The sequence below is a fragment of the Schistocerca cancellata genome, chromosome 11, assembly GCF_023864275.1.
Source record: "Schistocerca cancellata isolate TAMUIC-IGC-003103 chromosome 11, iqSchCanc2.1, whole genome shotgun sequence".
Taxonomy (NCBI): Eukaryota; Metazoa; Arthropoda; class Insecta; order Orthoptera; family Acrididae; genus Schistocerca; species Schistocerca cancellata.
In genome coordinates, this window is record NC_064636.1 from 105216252 (window position 1) to 105230968 (window position 14717).

General features: G+C 43.9%; 1 non-coding gene across 1 annotated transcript; it reads left to right on the plus strand.

Moving 5' to 3' along the window:
• Positions 1-11410: 11410 nt before the first annotated feature.
• Trnaw-cca (transfer RNA tryptophan (anticodon CCA)) lies at positions 11411-11485 on the plus strand. The gene has a single exon. It is a non-coding gene; the product is annotated as a tRNA-Trp (tRNA).
• Positions 11486-14717: the final 3232 nt, after the last annotated feature.

Here is a 14717-nt window from a genome sequence, read left to right on the forward strand (position 1 = left end):
ACAAAGACAAGTTTCATTCAGATCAGTTTAGATCAGGTTCTGTTTAGTCAATGGTTAGCATACGAGTTTAACTTGGATAACAGTTTGTGGGAACATACCGGGTGATCAAAAAGCCAGTATAAATTTGAAAACTGAATAAATCACGGAATAATGTAGATAGAGAGGTACAAATTGACACACATGCTTGGAACGACATGGGGTTTCATTAGAACCAAAAAAATACAAAAGTTCAAAAAGAGTCCGACAGATGGCGCTTCACCTGATCAGAATAGCAATAATTAGCATAACAAAGTAAGACAAAGCAAAGATGATGTTCTTTGCAGGAAATGCTCAGTATGTCCACCATCATTCCTCAACAATAGCTGTAGTCGAGGAGTAATGTTGTGAACAGCACTGTAAAGCATGTCCGGAGTTACGGTGAGGCATTGGCGTCGGATGTTGTCTTTCAGCATACCTAGAGATGTCGGTCGATCACGATACACTTGCGACTTCAGGTGACCCCAAAGCCAATAATCGCACGGACTGAGGTCTGGGGACCTGGGAGGCCAAGCGTGACGAAAGTGGCGGCTGAGCACACGATCGTCACCAAACGACGCGCGCAAGAGATCTTTCACGCGTCTAGCAATATGGGGTGGAGCGCCATCCTGCATAAACATCGTACGTTCCAGCAGGTGTTTATCAGCCAGGCTGGGGATGGTGCGATTCTGTAACATATCGGTGTACCTCTCAGCCGTCACGGTAGCAGTTTTGCTGTCCAGCGCCATCTGTCGGACATTTTGTGAACTTTGTCTTTTTTTGGTTCTAATAAAACCCCGTGTCATTCCAAGCATGTTTGTCAATTTTTACCTCTCCATCTACATTATTCCGTGGTTTATTAAGTTTTCAAATTTATACTGACTTTTTGATCACCCTGTAGTTTTCGAAATGCACCGAGTTTTATAGAGTGGGAGATAAATTTGGGTTAAATTTCATACAGAAACAAGTTGTAGGCAGAATATAAACTCTGTTCAGCTCTTCTTGACAGTCAGTAGCAGGCCTTTTTTTAGCTATCAGTTCATAGAAACTAAACAGTTTTATTAATATTTAAAAAAATCACCGCATCAAATCCACAGATTGGATTGTGAAAAATTTAGTACCGTTTAAATGTTGCACTTTTCTGCTTGATATGACGTGAAAGAAACTTCACTGAAATGCACGGCGTTGAGTTACAATTACAGAACTCACTAAAGTGTTTTAAGAATTTAAAAAAAAGTCATCAGTATTGGCTAGTATCGGCGTGGCTGTCGTGTGCAGGGGCAGGGGTCGGAAACTATCAAATTCAGTTCAGTCATCGTCTTTTGCACATGGCACAGCCGTTGGATTTGAACCAACGCCTTCAACGTCATTCTCGTCCGCACCCGAAATCAAGCTGTTATCGATCTCGGCCCTGTGACCGAGCGGTTCTAGGCGCTGCAGTCCGGAACCGCGCTACTGCTACGGTCGCAGGTTCGAATCCTGCCTCGGGCATGGATGTGTGTGATGTCCTTAGGTTAGTTTGGTTTAATTAGTTCTAAGTCTAGGGGACTGATGACCTCAGAAATTAAGTCTCATAGTGCTCAGAGGCATTTTGATCTCGTTCACTAAAAAGAATATCACGCTATATGAAACTGCATACGTCGCTTACAGTACATACACGTTCTGCAGAAATGCGAATGCTGCAGAATTACGGAAAGTAATTGTGAGTGAAGACGTATTTTCAAGCACTTCACTGTTCAAAATTATCTGAATCGCTCTGTACTATATCCGGAGTGTCGGTATCGTTAATAAAATGCGCGACTTCCGCATCTGATAAACCTCGATGGAACATGATTACAGCACCGATTACTGCTTACTAGCGCTTCTGTGTCAAAAGCGTGGTGTTACTTTTACGTGAAGTGGTTTGCCAATGTGGTGTGAGCGTGTTTCAACTTTTCAGCTCTAAAGGTGTGCTGGGTACCTTATTTTAAAATTTATGTTTGACTTTCACATACATGCTGAGTGATAGTCATAAAAGGTTAATTGATGAATGTCTTCACTTTCACAACTACAAATAAATTGAGCAAAACAGACTGTTTGTAAACTTGCTTTTCAAGGTCACCACGAATCTTCGCGACGATGTAAGGCAACGTTTCTCCTTTCAGTCTTATAACATGCCTGGTTATTCGAAAATTTGAGTGCTGCCGCCGTCACTAATTGTGATACTTGCTGTACTGAGATCAAACAATGGAAAATCCACGATGGAACGTAACAATATTATTAAAAAGGGAAGTTGCCACTCACCTTATAGCGGAGATGCTGAGTCGCAGGTTTGCGCAACAAAAAGACTGTCACAAATAAAGCTTTAGGCCAGTAAGGCCTTCGTCAGAAATAGACGACAGCACACACACACACACACACACACACACACACACACATGCGCGCGCGCAAACGCAACTCACTCACACGTGACGCAGTCTCAGACAACTGTAGCCAACACTTAACAGTTGTCTGAGACTGCTTTATGTGTGTGTGAGTTGCCTTTGCGTGTGTGTGCATGTTTGTCGTCTATTTTTGACGAAGGCCTTACTGGCCTAAAGCTTTATTTGTGACGGTCTTTTTGTTGCGCAAATCTGCGACTCGGCATTTCCTGTACAGAGGGATCTTTGTCGGTTCTGGTACCCCTAGCGGCAGCTCGTGACGTTTGGAACTTGGGCCGGCCCTGGTGATTCTGCGACAGAGTGATTATAAAAACTCAATTAAGACTCTCTGCTGCCCGGACTAGGCGCGCCAGCTAAAATGCCCGCGATAGCGTGCGCTTTCTCCGCGGCGCAGTGCGCATGCGCCGCTCCTGCTCTGTTTGACCTTCACGAGAGCGCCAACTGACTGTTGACTGGGGTAGCGGAGGAGGAGGAGGAGGTGGGGGTAAAACAAGTGCCGGCCGCCGCAGCTGACTGCGCGCTTTTAAACGCGACTTTCTCCTGTTACTAGAGAGAAGGCGCGCCTGTGAAAGGCTACTCTGCACCATGACGGCAAAAGCTAATCCCCCGTCGCCGACTTTCGGTTTCACACACAGCTACCAGCGTTATGACGGATTATCCGTTTCACTGGCTCGCGGCGTTTCCATTTCAAGAATCGGATGTGGCGGCTCCTCTACCAACATTCCTTGCGGAGCAAGACGCAGTTGCTGTTCCTGCTCAAATTAAACCGAATCGTAAATGACGGTAGCCTTGCAAGGTATGAAACTATACAACTGCAGTAACTACAGGGTGGCGCACGAAAAGTGTTACCATTTTGTTTTTGAATATAAACTTTATTGTCAATACAATCCGAAAGGAACATGTACTACAATGAAGAGCCGTCCATGGAGATTTGTTCTAACTCAGCACATGCTCAATATGTCCACCATTTCGTTTCCTAACTTCCTTCAAACGAACACTGAAGTTTACCCTACGGCACATGTCTTCCGTAATTTCACTGTAAGTTTGAAGAATAAGTCTTCTGAGCTCCATTAAATCACGTGGAAGTTTCGGGAAAAATTTTCCCTTTAGGTACCTCCAAAGAAAAAAGTCACATGGATTGAGGTCTGGACTATTGGGGGGCCAATTTTGTCCGTGATTGAAGCGACCTGGAAACCTGAGTGAAATGATCCCCATGCCGAAATGCTCGTGTAAAAACTCCAACACAGTGTTTGCAGTATGTGGCGTTCCTCCATCTTGCACGAACCACTGCGTGTTGAAGGGCAAGGCAGTAGCAAGAAGCTGTGGAATGAAGCTATTGCGAAGCGTGCTCAAATAACCCTCGCTGTTCACAGTTTCTTCAAAGAAAAAGGGTCCAATAAGTCCGTGACTGGAAACTGCTGCCCACGCTGGAATCCTCGGAGCATTATGTTGTCGTTCATGAAGTACTTGTGGGTTTTCAGTGGTCCAAAAGCGTACATTTTGTTTGTTAACCACACCGTCTAAATGAAAATTCGCCTCGTCTGAAAACCAAACGTTGTTGAGAGTTTCTTCCCTATACTCCGCCCACTGAGCAAACAGTAGTCTCTGGTGCTTGTGTCCTTCAGTGAGCTTCTGTGCACAGGTCATCTTGTATGGGTACATACGGAGGTCACTTTTATGACTGCGTTGAACGGAACGTCTGGACATTCCCAGTTGCACTGCTGCCTTTCTACACGATTTCCCGGGACTTCACTGTACAACAACTCGTACCGCTTCAATATTCTCCGGCGAACAAACAGGCTTAGGCCGAGGTCGCTTCGCTTCCAGTACTGTTCCTTCCTGTACAAATTTATCGTACAACCTGTCGATGGTCTTCTTGCAAAGGACCCATCGTGTGTTAAACTGTAGTCGAAAACGCTCCTGAGTCACAACAAGGCTTTTTGTTTCATGAAAAAGTAACACAATTGCCGATCGTTGCTGTGTCGTCAGTCTTCCATTGTCAGCCGTTGCTGCTTACTAGTCTCCTAGCGGCAGTATCGTGAATTACACGTCATTTCGTAACTCATTTGTTTTTCCAAGCTCCGCTGGTACTGCTGTAGAGATCCCAGCGGGATATCTAATGTGCGCCGTAAATTGTGAAAGAAACAAGTGGTAACGCATTTCGTGCGCCACCCTGTATACCTGCCTTCATTAAATAAGTCTTTCGGTTGACGCCACACTGGGCGACGCGCGTGTCGATAATGACGATATAGGCAATGACAACAACTAGCGCAAGAGCCGAGAAAATCGACCTTTTTTTTCTTTTCTGACAGACAGTTCATAATATTGTGAAAAAGTAAATAAATAAATGCAACTGGCACGAGGGAGATTCGAACACGGCTCGTCCACATGGCAGTCCAACATCGTGACCACTTAGGTTATGAGCACTTGTTCATTAGAAGAGTTGTGTTCGAAAGTACCGAAGATGAACAGGTGCTCATAGCTGTTACGGTATGCTTTTTATAGCACGTGTTTACTGCACATTTTTTTCTTGTTTTGGTCCATACTACCACTTCCCGAAATATAGAAAGCAAACACCTTGCAGTAGAAGAGATTTGTTTCACAATATCGACAATCGAGAATGTCTCACAGCTCTTAAGGTGTGCGTTTTAGAGCTGTGCTTCTATTATCGTGTACTTTCAGCCGTGTAAGCTAGCGCCAACCTTTTTGATGCACCCTGTATAACATACAATACATACAATAAAAAAATTACCCGCATTCACTGGTGCCAAATAAGCATCGAAAAGACGACCACGGCTACTTTCTAACACCAAGACTATACAGCCCTCGCAATGCAGTTATGTGAAAGAGGTGAGTGTTGTTTCGCTAAACAATGATTTTACGCGGCAAGGGAAAGAAATGCATTCCCGCATTATTTTCTGCCAGTTTTACATGACTTGGGTGCCGTCATGACGTCCAATAAAAGGTCTGTATCTAACAACGAAAAGATGAAGGTAGTCGAGGCGATGAGAAAAATAAACTCTCCATGCGTGAATAATGTTGCGTTCCAAATGCGGTGAAACACGATTTCCGAAACTTTAAGTAACAAGGCGAAAATACAGGATGAATGGATGAAAGGGAACGGGCAAATGAAAAGAAAGGCGAAGAACAGGGCACTTCAGATTAACGAGATACTGTGGGGATGATTCGTAAGTGCGTAGGCAAAAAACTTATCTTGTTTTGTTCTGGACCCACGTTGTTGAATGAGAGTGAGGCAGTGAAAGTCGCTAAAGGGACTGGGATTACGAGATTAACGCACCACACAGGATGGCTGGACACTTTCAAAACTAGACGGAATATCGTGTTGAATGAAGTGTGTGGGGAAAGGGAAGTGGAGCACAAAATGGAAGACAACACTGCAGTACCTAATTGCGAATTATGGCCCGAAGGATGATTACTCTGCTATTCACAACAAAGTGCCTGGCAGAGGGTTCTATGAACCACATTCAAGCTGTCTCTCTGCCATTCCACTCTCGAACGGCGCGCGGGAAAAACGAGCACTTAAATTTTTCCGTGCGAGCCCTGATTTCTCTTATTTTATCGTGATGATCATTTCTCCCTATGTAGGTGGGTGCCAACAGAATGTTTTCGCAATCGGAGGAGAAAATTGGTGATTGAAATTTCATGAGAAGATCCCGTCGCAACGAAAAACGCCTTTGTTTTAATGATTGCCACTCCAATTCGTGTATCGTGTCTGTGACACTATCTCCCCTATTTTGCGATAATACAAAACGAGCTGCCCTTCTTTGTACTTTTTCGATGTCATCCGTCAGTCCCACCTGATGCGGATCCCACACCGTACAACAATACTCCAGAATATGGCGGACAAGCGTGGTGTAAGCAGTCTCTTTAGTAGACCTGTTGCACCTTCTAAACTGTTCTGCCGATGAATCGCAGTCTTTGGTTTGCTCTACCCACAATAATATCTATGTGATCGTTCCAATTTAGGTTATTTGTAATTGTAATTCCTAAGTATTCAGTTGAATTTAAAGCCTTAAGATTTGTGTGACTTATCGCGTAATCGAAATTTAGCCGATTTCTTTTACTACTCACGTGAATAACTTCACAATTTACTTTATTCAGAGTCCATTGCCACTTTTCGCACTATACAGATATCTTATCTAAATCATTTTGCAATCCGTTTTGGTCATATGATGACTTTACAAGACAGTAAATGACAGCATCATCTGCTAACAATCCAAGAGGGGTACTCAGATTGTCTACTATGTCGTTAATATTGATCTGGAGCAATAGAGGGCCTATAACACTTCCTTGGGGAACGCCGGATATTATTTCCGTTTTACTCGATCACTTTCCGTCTGTTACTACGAACTGTGACCTTTCTGACAGGAAATCACGGATCCATTCGCACAAGTGAGGCGATACTCCGTAGGCACGCAGTTTGGTTAGAATACGCTTGTGAGGAACGGTGTCGAAAGCGTTCTGGAAATCTAAAACTATGGAATCATCTGACATCCGCTGTCGGTAGCACTCATTACTTCGCGAGTATAAAGAGCTAGTTGTGTTTCGCAAGAACGATATATTCTGAATCCGTACTGACTACGTGTCAATAAATCGTTTTCTTCGAGGTACTTCATAATGGTCGGCCGGAGTGGCCGAGCGGTTCTAGGCGCTACAGTCTTGAGTCGCGCGATCGCTACGGTCGCAGGTTCGAATCCTGCCTCGGGCATGGATGTGTGTGATGTCCTTAGGTTAGTTAGGTTTACGTAGTTCTAAGTTCTAGGGGACTGATGACCTCAGATGTTAAGTCCCATAGTGCTCAGAGCCATTTGAACCATTTTGAACTTCAGAATGTTCGAATACAGTATATGTTCCAAAACCGTACTGCAAATCGACCTTAGTGATACAGGCCTGTAATTCAGCGGATTACTCCTACTTCCCTTTTTGGGTATTGGTGCGACTTGAGCAGTTTTCCAGTCTTTAGGTACGCATCTTTCTGTAAGCGAGGGGTTATATATAATTGCTAAATATGGAGCTATTTTATCAGCATACTCTGAGAGGAACTTGACTGGTACACAATCTGGACTAGAGGCCTTTTCTTTATTAAGTGATTTAAGCTGCTTCGTTACTGCGAGGATATCTGCTTCTATGTTTCTCATCTTGGCAGTTGTGCTTGATTGGAATCCAGGAATATTTACTTCGTCTTCTTTGGTGAAGCAGTTTCGGAAACCCGTGTTTAATAACTCTGCTTTAGTGGCACTGCCATCAGTGACTTCACCGTTGTTATCGCGGAGTGAAGGTATTGAATGCGTCTTGCCACTGGTGTGCTTTATGTACGACCAGAATCCCTTTGCGTTTTCTGCAGATTCACCGTTTCGTTGTGGAAATTATTGAAAGCATTTCGCATTGAAGCACGTGCTATATTTGGAACATCTGCAAAACTTTGCCAGTCTTGGGGATTTTGCGTCTTTTTAAATGTGGCATGCTGTTTTCGTTGCTTCTGCAACAGCTTTCTGACCCGTTTTGTGCACAATGGGGGATCAGTACCACGAATTATTAATTTATCTGGTATATAGGCTATATCTCTCAATTGCCGTCGATACTATCTCTTTGAAATCATTCCACATCTTTTCTACGGTTACATGATCAGATCGGAAGGAGTGGAGACTGTCTCTTAATAAGGCGTTAGGAGCATTTTTATCAGCTTTTTTTTGAATAGATGTAGTTTGTGTTTCTTTTTGATGGTTATGGGTGTTACGGTATTCAGCCTAGCAGCAACTGCCTTGTGGTAGGTAATCCCTGTAACCTTCATGATACTTCCTATTTGTACAGGATTATTTGTTGGTAAGAGGTCAAGCATGCTTTCGCAGCCGGCCGTGGTGGCCGAGCGGTTCTAGGCGCTTCAGTCCGGAACCGCGCGACTGCTACTGTCGCAGGTTCGAATCCTGCCTCGGGCATGGATGTGTGTGATGTCCTTAGGTTAGTTAGGTTTAAGTAGTTCTAAGTTCTAGGGGACTAATGACCTGAGCTGTTAAGTCCCATAGTGCTCAGAGCCATTTGAACCAATGCTTTCGCAAACATCTACGCTTCGAGTAGGTTAATGAACTAATTGTTCAAAATAATTTTCTGAGAAAGCAATCGGTACAATTTCGGATGACGTTTTATGCCTGCCGCCGGCTTTATAGGTATAATTTTTGCAGCATATCGAGGGTAGATTGCAGGTACTAGTAGATGGGAACAATGGCAGGAGGGTGTCCACAATGAGGAAATCAAAGAAAAACTGGGAATGAACTCTATAGATGTAGCAGTCAGGGCGATCAGGCTTAGGTGGTGGGGTCATGTTACACGCATGGGAGAAGCAAGGTTACCCAAGAGACTCATGGATTCAGCAGTAGAGGGTAGGAGGAGTCGGGGCAGACCGAGGAGAAGGTACCTGGATTCGGTTAAGAATGATTTTGAAGTAATAGGTATAACATCAGAAGAGGCACCAATGTTAGCACTGAATAGGGGATCATGGAGGAACTGTATAAGGGGGGCTATGCTCCAGACTGAACGCTGAAAGGCATAATCAGTCTTAAATGATGATGATGATGATGATGATGATGATCGAGGGTAGATTAAAGTCGCCACCGACTATAATGCATGAGGTATGATATAAAAAAGTTACAGTTGTGCTTCTCTTCCTTAAATGATGAATTCTGTGGGCTTATTCTTCCTGGAAAATGGTTAATTACATCGTCAATAGGACAATCAATGTGAGGGTGAGTGTTGAACAGAGCTAGGCCATTAAGTCGGTCCTCCTTCACTGTTGACCTCAGCCATGTCTTTGTACGCCGCAATGTTGAAAAACTTCTTTCTACTGTAGCAACAGATGCAGGTATGTTTTAGCTATACAGGGTGAAACGTATGTAAACCGACAAACTCTGGGAGGTTGTAGGGGACACCAAAACAAATATTTTTCCCTAGTGTCATTTTTTCCTATGAGGAGAATTTAAACTGGTAGAGGAAGATTTCTCTGGCGGCAAATTAATTAAACCAACAAACACTTATCTATTTTTTTACGAACTAGGGACAACACATTCACAAAACCCAATTTCAATTACAGTAGATTTTCAAAAATTCCTCCATTGACACGTAAACAAAGGTTACACCGTCGGATAATGTTCTGCCTGACACGGGCAAAAACCCCAGGAGTATCCTGAATTGTTCCTGCTGCTGCTGCTACTATCCGGGCAACCAGATCCTCTTCTGATGCGACAGGAGTTGCGTAAACAAGGTTGCGCATTTCTCCTCACACAAAAACGTCCAGAGGGGACATATCTGGGGATAGGCCACGGTACAGGACCACCTCTGCCAATCCACTTTTCTGGGAACTGTCGGTCCAGCAATCGACGCACACGACGACTGAAATGTGCCGGCGCCCCGTCATGCTGGAACCACATGAGCGTTGTCTTGTAGGGAGCGGGACGTCTTCCAGCAGTTGCAATGCTCCGGCGAGAAAATTATAACAGCGCCAGCCATTTAATGGCCTAGTTAGCAGATACGGCCCAATTAAACAGTCCCCAACAACACCGACCCACACATTAACGAAGAACCGCACTTGGTGAACGCTAGTAACTGTGGCATGTGGTTATCCTCACTCCAAACATTGTGCATGCTCAAGACTCCATCACGCCCGAACATTGCTTCAACGGTAAACAACACAGAGGATGGAAATGTAGGATGCATTTCACACTGTTTCAGGTACCACTGCGAAAACTGTGCTCTGGGTGGATAATCAACTGGTTCCAGGTTGTGGACACGCTGTAAGTGAAATGGACGTAACAATTGCTCTCGAAGAACAGTTCTTACATTCCTCTGATTCGTCCCCATGTTACAATTGCACGAGTGCTGATTGAAGGATCCCGCTCCACACGCTGCAAGACAGTTTCCTCAAATTGCAGCGTTCTTACCGTGCGACGGCGTCCATGTCCAGGTAATCTGCTAAATGACCCGGTCTCACGCAGACGTTGGTACACAGCAGCAAAGGTCGTATGATGCGGGATACGGCGATTAGGATATTGCTGTTGATAAACCCGCTGTGCGGCTCGTCCGTTGTGGTGCGCTACGTAGTACGCACCAACCATATCAGTGTACTCACTGCAGGTGTATCGCTGCATTAGTAAACAGAGACAGTGCACTGCTACGCTGGTGGACAGCAGTTGCCTACAACTCATACGCGTAATACGGCCTGCCCTGTAACAACTGAAGAGTGTAATAGGGCCTCCACCGGTTTAAATAATCCTCATAGGAAAAAATGACATTAGGAAAAAATATTTGATTTGATGTCCCCTACAACCTCCCAGAGTTTGTCGGTTTAATTACTTTTCACCCTGTATAAGCACTGACATGTAGGCAAGGGATTAGTATCGCAATTGTGTCTTTTTAACATGTATGAGGTAAATGCAAAAATGTGAACTGTGGCGACGTTATTACCAAATGTGTTTAAACAACAACAATGCACTATTATTCTTTTGTTGCTCGTTGAAGCACAAACAGGCAGACATACACTGGAGAATGGAAAATGTGTATGGGGCAGCATGTTTGTTGAAAACCACCACTGTGGAATGGCGTGCCACGTTCTGTGCTCATCGCAGTTCGACAGAGGATGCTGGTCGATCTCGGAGAGATTATAGGCGTTATGCCAACTCAAGTGCGTGGCACTCGGCCACCTGATCTCTCCCTATGTTATTTACATGCCTTCTGTTCCTTTAAAAATGTCTTTAAGGATCAGTGATTCCCGTTAAACGATGATGTGCAGCAGGCATTCTCATTCTGGAAACATCCCCCAGGCTGTGGCTAAGCCATGTCTCCGCTATATCCTTTCTTTCAGGAGTGCCAGTTCTGCAAGGATCGCAGGAGAGCTTCTGTAAAGTTTGGAAGGTAGGAGACGAGGTACTGGCAGAAGTACAGCTGTGAGGACGCGGCGTGAGTCGTGCTTGGGTAGCTCAGTTGGTAGAGCACTTGCCCGCCAAAGGCAAAGGTCCCGAGTTCGAGTCTCGGTCCGGCACACAGTTTTAATCTGCCAGGAAGTTTCATATCAGCGCACACTCCGCTGCAGAGTGAAAAATCTCATTCTGGTCACTGCTACACTGTTGGACAGCAGTTGCCTACAACTGAAGAGCGTAATACGCCCAGCCCTCCAACAACTGAATATCGTAATACGGCCTCCACCAGTTTAAATAATCCTCATAGGAAGAAATGACATTAGTGAAAAATATTTGTTTTGATGTCTCCTACAACCTACCAGAGTCCGTCGGTTTAAATACTTTCCAACATATATATATATATATATATATATATATATATATATATATATATATATACAGGGTGAGTCACCTAACATTACCGCTGCATATATTTCGTAAACCATATCAAATAGTGACGAATCGATTCCACAGACCGAACGTGAGGAGAGGGGCTAGTGTAACTGGTTAATACAAACCATAAAAAAATGCACGGAAGTATGTTTTTTAACACAAACCTACGTTTTTTTAAAGGGAACCCCGTTAGTTTTGTTAGCACATCTGAACATATAAACAAATACGTAATCAGTGCCGTTTGTTGCATTGTAAAATGTTAATTACATCCGGAGATATTGTAACCTAAAGTTGACGCTTGAAACCTCCGAATTATATATAATAGAGGGAAACATTCCACGTGGGAAAAATATATCTAAAAACAAAGATGATATGACTTACCAAACGAAAGCGCTGGCAGGTCGATAGACACACAAACAAACACAAACATACACACAAAATTCAAGTTTTCGCGACAAACTATTGCCTCATCAGGAAAGAGGGAAGGAGAGGGAAAGGCGAAAGGATGTGCGTTTTAAGGGAGAGGGTAAGGAGTCATTCCAATCCCGGGATCGGAAAGACTTACCTTAGGGGGAAAAAAGGACAGGTATACACTCGCACACACACCCATATCCAACCGCACATACACAGACACAAGCAGACGTATAAAATACGATGCCGCGGAAGCGCGTGCTACATAGGAAAGTATACCTACTCGATAAGTCAATTGAGATCTATATCTATACGTCTTTTTAGCGTTGACAGAACCAGGTTTTGCACCTCGTGGCCAAAATTGGAACTTTTTCCCAGCTCAAATCCATTACGCGGTAACGCCTTTAGAATACCTACCATAGTTTGCTGCCGTACGATAATTACAGTCCACACTTGACCTCTGTAGCCTAGACGGGCGAAAAGACGATAGTAAATCTAAACGTTGAACACGTCTGTCTCACTAACCCCGTTGTGTGGACGCAAGTAATGTTCTCAGCAATAGGGGTGCGGACAGCGTGGCGTATAGAGGTTTGGATTCAAATTCATATGGCCCTGAGCACTATGGGACTTAACATCTGTGGTCATCAGTCCGCTAGACTTAGAACTACTTAAACCTAACTAACCTAAGGACAGCACACACATCCATGCCAGAGGCAGGATTCGAACCTGCGACCGTAGCAGCAGAGCGGCTCCGGACTGAACCGCCTAGAACATCTCGGCCACAGCGGCCGGCGAGGTTTGGATTGGTTAGCGAAGCGTGCACGGATAGCCGAAATGTTTAAGTCGACCGATCGCGATAAATGGGAACTCCGTTTTCGAAACAGAGGCTGGCACAAATTTTTATGTGTCACCCACAGGTAATATTTCCGTAGCTGTGTAAGACGTGCGTATTTCTATTGCCTATTGTCAAACTACAATTTATGAAAGATGTTTATATTTTATTAATAGGATTAAGTAGGTATAATTAATATTTGTCATGTTGGAAGTAACTGTGGTAGCAGGGAATGTCTGCACCAAAGTATTGTTGGCGGGAGAGACCGCACACTGACATAATTTTAAAAAGGGCGGGAGAGACCGCGTATGGGTACATTTTAAGAAAAGAGTGGGAAAGACCGCGCATTGATACATTTTGTAATGGTAGCAGGGATTGTCTGCACCAGAAACCATTGTTGGCGGGAGGGACCGCACTTTAGCGTTCGTAGGAAGTCAGTAGTAAGCGAGATGTGAAGCGAGTCGGTAGCAGTTCTGAAGCAAGAGGTTGAGAGGAGAGGTGTGCCTGCCAGCCACCAGCTGTGACTTACAAGAGATTATGAACGGATGTACAGAGACATCAGCTAACTATTATCGTAAGAGGAACTAATATTATTGAATTATTTTTTTTTTAGAAACTCAAGACTACTGACAGTATGTTTGCTCAATGCTAGTTGTAAGATTGTTGTAAAAAGTAAGTCCCATTTGAACGTTTGTAAAAATCATTTAATTCAGAATATAATTAATTTTTGCCAGCAATATTGCATTACTGATTATTATCCATCCGAGAAACCATCAACGTAAAACTTTGCAAAATTTTGTTGTTGTCAAGAAAAAGTGTAACTATGAATTACGCAACTTCAGTCACTTTGATTAAAGAATAACGTCAGCTTTGGTAATAAATACAGCCACTTATTATGACAGCCCACCAGCAGCTAATAGAGTACAGTAAACCAGAGTAAGTATATTCACGTCGCAGTTCGATGTAGCGATCCAGTAACAGTAAAAAGGTAAGGAACAGTTTTGGGTTATTGCAGGTAACGACTGAGGGCCACGACGATGACACATTCTATGTTTCGGCGAAATAACCAGAAAATAACTTTTAATAAGCAGCATTTAAATTTGTATGAGAAGACTGAGAAAGAGAATTAATTTCAGAGGGAAGATTTCATTTGTTATTATTAAACAAGAGATAGAAATCCTAAGGAAATTTTTCATAGGTTATTGTAGAAGGGAAGGTTGCGTAACAAAAGAGATATAGAGGAGGTGGGAAGGTTTCAGCTAATACATCTAATATCAGAAATAATTCGCAGTTGGCCAATAAATTTCGTAAACGTGAAACTGCGTTGGTTCGCGCCGGGTTCAACTAGTCTCACACAACCCAGGGGCCAGGGAGTTGAAGTCCTACCACTGATGCAGTCTCTTATTCTCAGTGTTGAAATGAAATGCCGTGTGGCTAGGGCCTCCCGTCGGGTAGACCAGAAGCCTGGTGCAACTCTTTTGAGTTGACTTGCGCGTCGACGAGGATGAGATGATGATGATGAAGACAACACATCACCCACTCCGTGACCGAAGGAGAACGCAGCATGCCATTCTCAATGGAGAGAAGTCTTCCGAAGTAAGAGTGATTTCAGGTGTGACGCAGGGGAGTGTCGTAGGACCGTTGCTATTCACAATATACGTAAATGACCTCGTGGATGAC